This window comes from Mercurialis annua, linkage group LG1-X, assembly GCF_937616625.2.
Source record: "Mercurialis annua linkage group LG1-X, ddMerAnnu1.2, whole genome shotgun sequence".
In the NCBI taxonomy this organism is placed as follows: Eukaryota; Viridiplantae; Streptophyta; class Magnoliopsida; order Malpighiales; family Euphorbiaceae; genus Mercurialis; species Mercurialis annua.
In genome coordinates this window covers 23,548,455-23,554,541 of record NC_065570.1, presented here as the reverse complement: position 1 = coordinate 23,554,541, position 6,087 = coordinate 23,548,455, and positions in this window count along the sequence as shown.

Here is a 6,087-nt window from a genome sequence, read left to right as displayed (position 1 = left end):
CATTGAAATTTCTTACCTCTTTTTACTTCTCATCAATCTGTTTCATCTTTCATTTGTTACATTCTTGGATAACTGTCTTTATTATCCCGTCCTCTATTCTACTTTACGATTATTGCTAACATCTTTTAAAGATTGTTAGTCTTACGTGATGTTTCTTTATACCACAGACACTTGTACATTACTGCTTGATATCCCATAAGAAAGAGATGTTTAGTCTTTATGTGAACCTTCTTGGTTCAAGCGTAGCTGTTATGCATACGATCTTTGTACTAGGGGGACAACAATCGTCGTCATATTGGAGCTCCACTCTTTATCTATTTGGTGTATCTCGTTTACTCACTTCTAATGAAAATCATTAATTCTTTCAACTCTTGTCGTCGTGTGTTGCTTTTGACAGTGTCATCACTGTCATTATCCCTATTTATCGCATATATGTTTCACTAATCTTCCAATTCGTCAATCCACTCTCTTACTTATCCAATTTCTCTCTGCACTTTTTGCGAAGTTCTTTGCTTATACGTATTATGAACGTAAACATTGTTTACGATGTTCATACCATACTGATCCTTATGATCATTTCGATATTCAAATCCTTATTGCCATATTTGGCACTTTATATTCTTTTTATATCAATCTTGTTTAGATATTAATTCTTCTCTTAATGAGTTTCTCACTTATCGCTTTGTTTTAATCCATCTTTTGGAACTTTAATATTTAACTTCCGTAGTAACCTTTAGGTTATACTTGTCTTTAATTACTTATTCACCTTAACTATGCTCTTTTTTCTTTCGTCGTCTTTTTAACGTTGATCATCTTACGACCTTTAAGGATGCTTTTAGCATTTATCGTTATAATTTACTATTGTTTTTCCGTTCTTCCTTTCAACATCGTATCTTAGTTTGACCTTTAAATTCCCAAACTATTTACCTTTTCCATATCGTGGTGTAAGGTTTACTCTTTACTGTCCACGGTCTTGTTATTTTCACTTGTTACTCCCTTGACTTCTTGTTTTTAATTAACTAATAGGATTAATAGTCTTAATGCTATAACCCTATGGTACCTTTCTTGTGTTCTATATTCATGTTCTTATCATATGCCTCAACTGTCTTCTATTGCATTCTGGTTATTCTTCTTCATTAAACCTTGTATCTTTTGTATTTCTTGTTTTAACATCTTTAACCTCGACTATCAATAGAGGGTTGCAATCTTTCCGTTCAAATTACTCGACGTGTTACACTCTCGACCACGCGTATACCCACTTATTGTACTTTTACTGACAACTTAACTGTCAGTGGATCCAATCCTATGTCTCTGTCCTCGTCATTCTTCTTTGTTTCTATGTGTCCGCGACTACATAGAATTCCATTTCTCTAATCTCCTTGTCAACTCTCCACGTGACTTTTCTCTTTTCTTTTCCTCGATCACTCTTATCGAGTTCCTTGCGACATACGCAGGTTATCCGTACTTTCTTAATACTTATTACCTTAACTGGTCTCTTGTTATCCATAGCCTGCCTTTGAATCCTTATATCATATTATTATACATACCTCATCCTCCTTCCACATGGGTACTTTCTTGTAGATATTTTACTTCTACCTCTTGTCTCATATTTCGACGTTTTTGAAGTTATTATAGCGTTTTAATGAAAACCGAGATGCGGGTTTTGTTTAGTTGAATGTATAGCACGTCGGGATGGTTGAAAAACCCCGGAAAACGACTTTCCGGGGGGCTGTCATGAGTGTGCGTTCGCACACATTGAGTGTGCGTTCGCACACTCCTTGAATTTTAGGGTGTGCGTTCGCACACTCACTGTGTGCGTTCGCACACTACCCTAAACTTGGCAGATTCAAAATCTCAACGGTCAGTTTATAGATTTGCCTCTTAGGAACGCGTCTGTCAAATTTCAGCTCGATCCAACGGTTCAATTGGGAGAGATCGTCGTTTTACTAAACAGTGTCAGTGTGCAGGCAGCACCTGCACATTGCCTTGAAAACTCCTTAAAACTTCATCGAGATGAAACTAAACCCTAAAACTTAAAATTATTATACGTATAGGAATACGAGATTAACGTCTAATCATTAAACGTTAATTATTTATCAGACGTGCCAGCGAGCAGAGAGGTCAGTAGACGTGGGATAGCGAGGGCATATCATTTCATCGACCATATTTGTGATTGGATTGCGGTCACTGTGAGTAGCACTTTACTTTCGTGTATTATATATATAAAATCATTTTATATAGATATGTATACTGTTTTTATGCATCGCATGTTAGATGATTTGATTAAATATTATATGTTTCTATCAAATGTATATACGAGAACTAGTATGCGATCCGAAGAAACTAGCTACCTATTGGGTGTCAATAGGCTGTGTGATCACCAGTATTGAGTCAGTCTAGTGTGTTTGCATTTGAGAAATGATTGGATATGTATGATATGATATGAATTCGATACGAGAGTGAACTCGGCTACGGTGTAGCCTGGAAGTCCCCGTATCTAGTGGGCTGGGCCCACCAGTGAGTTGGACTCACAACTTGAGATTTATGATTGGGTTGAACGATATATGATTATTCGAGAGATGTGTCGCATGCTAGGATATTAGTTTCGTACGGATCAAATACATGTTTATATGTTTTATATTATTGTTTCCTTGAGATGCGATGCTATGTTTTTAAATTAATACCGTTAGTAAAATGCAACCTCACTCAGTATTTTCCCAAATACTGACCCCTCACCTTTGATGTCTTTCAGGTATTTAGTATGTGGACCTAGCTAGAGGCCAATTTTGAAGTCCAGAAGTCAGTTGTATATGTTTAGTATCTGATGTCACGACCCAAATTATTGAGCCGCGACCGGCGCTAGGGAATGAGAGTGGTAGCTCCAAAACCCGTAGCAAGCCTGAAAATACATATTTATTTTTCGCAAATCAAATTATATCTCGTATATCATCATAATATCAAAATATACACGACCCCTGTTTGAAATACATATCAGAGTTAAAGCGCTTCGCAAATAGAGTCTGACTATTCTAAACTACTGCGGACTTGCTAGAATGAGAACCTAGTCTCATGACTCGTACTACTTCCGAGAATTAAAAACTTCGGAAGCTTCGATCTCCACATCGTACCTAACTCAACCTGTAAAAATTGGAATAACAACGGGGTCAGTATAAAACTGAGTGAATACACATAATTACAAGTAATATTGCATAAAGGATGAAAACATTTAAAAACCTCTTTATATAGAAAATATTGTTTTTGAATTATACTTCACACGATCTTACTCCCATACATACTTCGTATGTTCGTTCATACTATCAGAGGCCATCTACGTGTTATAAACTAAGCGTTTATGTTATTGACGTACCTGATATCCTTGCCTCGTTCTTATGCCTCATGTACGTTTATACAGCGTACATGCTTGACATGTTTTGTTTACTGTTATAGTTTTGATTGTCTTTATTTTTCTTATTAAGCTTTTCTAACTTCATTTTTCTGACATCGATAGCAAAGCCAACCGATGTGTTTCATCTGTCTGACATCGATAGCAAAGCCAACCGATGTGTTATGCATATCTGACATCGATAGCAAAGCCAACCGATGTGTTTTACATATCTGACATCGATAGCCAAGCCAACCGATGTGTTTTACATATCTGACATCGATAGCCAAGCCAACCGATGTGTTTTACATATCTGACATCGATAGCCAAGCCAACCGATGTGTCTTTAATCATCTGACATCGATAGCCACGCCAACCGATGTGTCTTATCTCATATCTTAATTATTGCTCTTGTTTCATATTGATTCTCGATATATATACTTGATTTTATCTTTATATGAGTCCCGAGGACTATTATCAAGAATGGGTAGATACAGGTCTCGGGATACCTCTACCGAGATCAACCTTGTATCTCAGTTCTTATATTTGGTTGTACCATCGTACAACTTCTCGTTTTACGTTTATTATTTAATTATATATTTTCCGTTATGTTGTATTGATCCTTTATGGACCATAACATGCACATTGCAATCTACAATCATACATCTATAACACACGCACGTATGGTATTCGTTATAATTAAAAGTACGTATGGGAACGTACTATATTTCTTTGTAAACATATGAGTAATAGAACATATGGGAATGCACTATACTTTTATCGTGCATATTTGGTTCGATACTTGTATATTGCTTAACCCCTTTCCCAGTATTTTAAATATATATGTTCTTTTTATCTATTTATGTTATTCTTAAAATAACGCAGTACGGAAAGTAATCATTTTCAAAACATACATACATGTCCTTTTTCAAACATACTATTAAACATATAAGTATCCATATAGTCGTCCGTATATAAAAATACGCGACTTTATGAATATTAACGAGTAATTAAAATGTACTCACAGTGACTGCTATCCAATCTACCGCAATGCTACCAATCTATCACGCAGGTTCTATGCACTGTCCGATCTTGTAGCTATTCCAGCTCGTTGGCCTGGTAGCTCGTCGGTACGCCCATTACTTATCCAAATTACCTGTACGTTTAATTCATAAACGTAAACTTTAGGGTTCACTTTCATTCCGATGAAGTTTCAAGGAGTTTTCAGGACAATGCGCAGGTGCTGCCTGCACACTGACACTGTTTAGTAAAACGACGATCTCTCCCGATTGAACCGTTGGATCGACATGGAATTTGACAGACGCGTTCCTAAGAGGCAAATCTATAAACTGACCGTTGGGATTTTAAATCTGGCATGTTTTGGGTAGTGTGCAAACGCACACCCTAATTTTTAAGGAGTGTGCGAACGCACACTCAATGTGTGCGAACGCACACCCTTAACAGCCCCCGGAAAGTCGTTTTCCGGGGCTTTTCAGCCATCCCGACGTGCTATACATCCAACTATACAAAACCCGCATCTCGGTTTTCATTAAAATGCTATAATAACTTCAAAAACGTCGAATTCAATCCTAAAACTCAATCTCACTAAAAACAGCATTATATATTCGATTTTTAACCAAATTTCTTGAAGATTTACCTTGAAACGAAGCTTAGGATCGATAGAGGATTCGATTCTCAAGAAATCGCCGCGAAAATCGCTCGAATCGGACGTCGAACGGCGAAACGGCGGCGAAACGACGGTAATCGGCGTTTGAAGCTTCTGGAGATCACCCTTCTGATTCTCCTTTCTTCATATTTCAATCCTTATATATTAAGGTTAAATGCTCACTTTGGTCCTTGCTCTTTTTGTTTATTATTCTTTATCCTTTAAACTTTTCTTTCGTACGATTTAGTCCATAACTAAATCGATAAACTCTTAAATTATTACTGTTACGTATTATTTGTATCCGATAAATAATACGAAGCTCGATATTAACACTTTCCCGTCAAAATCCGATATTTCCATTTCCGACACAAAGTGGCTAAATTACCACTTTGGTCCCTGCACTCTATTTTGGGCTTTACTTGACATTTTTCCTTTTAATTTCAATTCTAACTTTAGAATTGAAATATAACCGTAATTTCCTCATAATTAATTTCCTCCAAACCGACCTACTAAAAGTTATTTATCTTAGTTTTATCGGAAATCTTTCTGATTTTGCCATTCTGGCGAATCCAGACTGGACACATGGTCCAATTAGCTAATTAAATATTTTGGGGTATTACATTCTTCCCCCCTTATAAAAATTCGTCCTCGAATTTTCATATACCTTCCTTAAATACCTTGTTTAATCGTATTCTTACAAACTGCTATAATAGTTTACCTTTTTGATCTTCCTCGATAGTGAGTTCAGTTGTACTCATATATACACTTTATCATTAGGAATGATAAGCTTCGTCACGAGGCTCCCTCGTCTAGACAATCCATTACTCTTCTTTATTTGGTCGTTGTCACGACTTGATCTTGTTTTCCAACATCGTTTACTCCTATAAATATTCCTTGTTGAGTGATATGGACACTCAAATTATACGTGTTTCACTATCTACGTAGTCTCATTACCCACCATCTTCTCTTGTCTCGTTATTCCACTTATTATATATAAGTTCCTTCTTTTACTACTTAGTACTAGATTCATATTTATTAT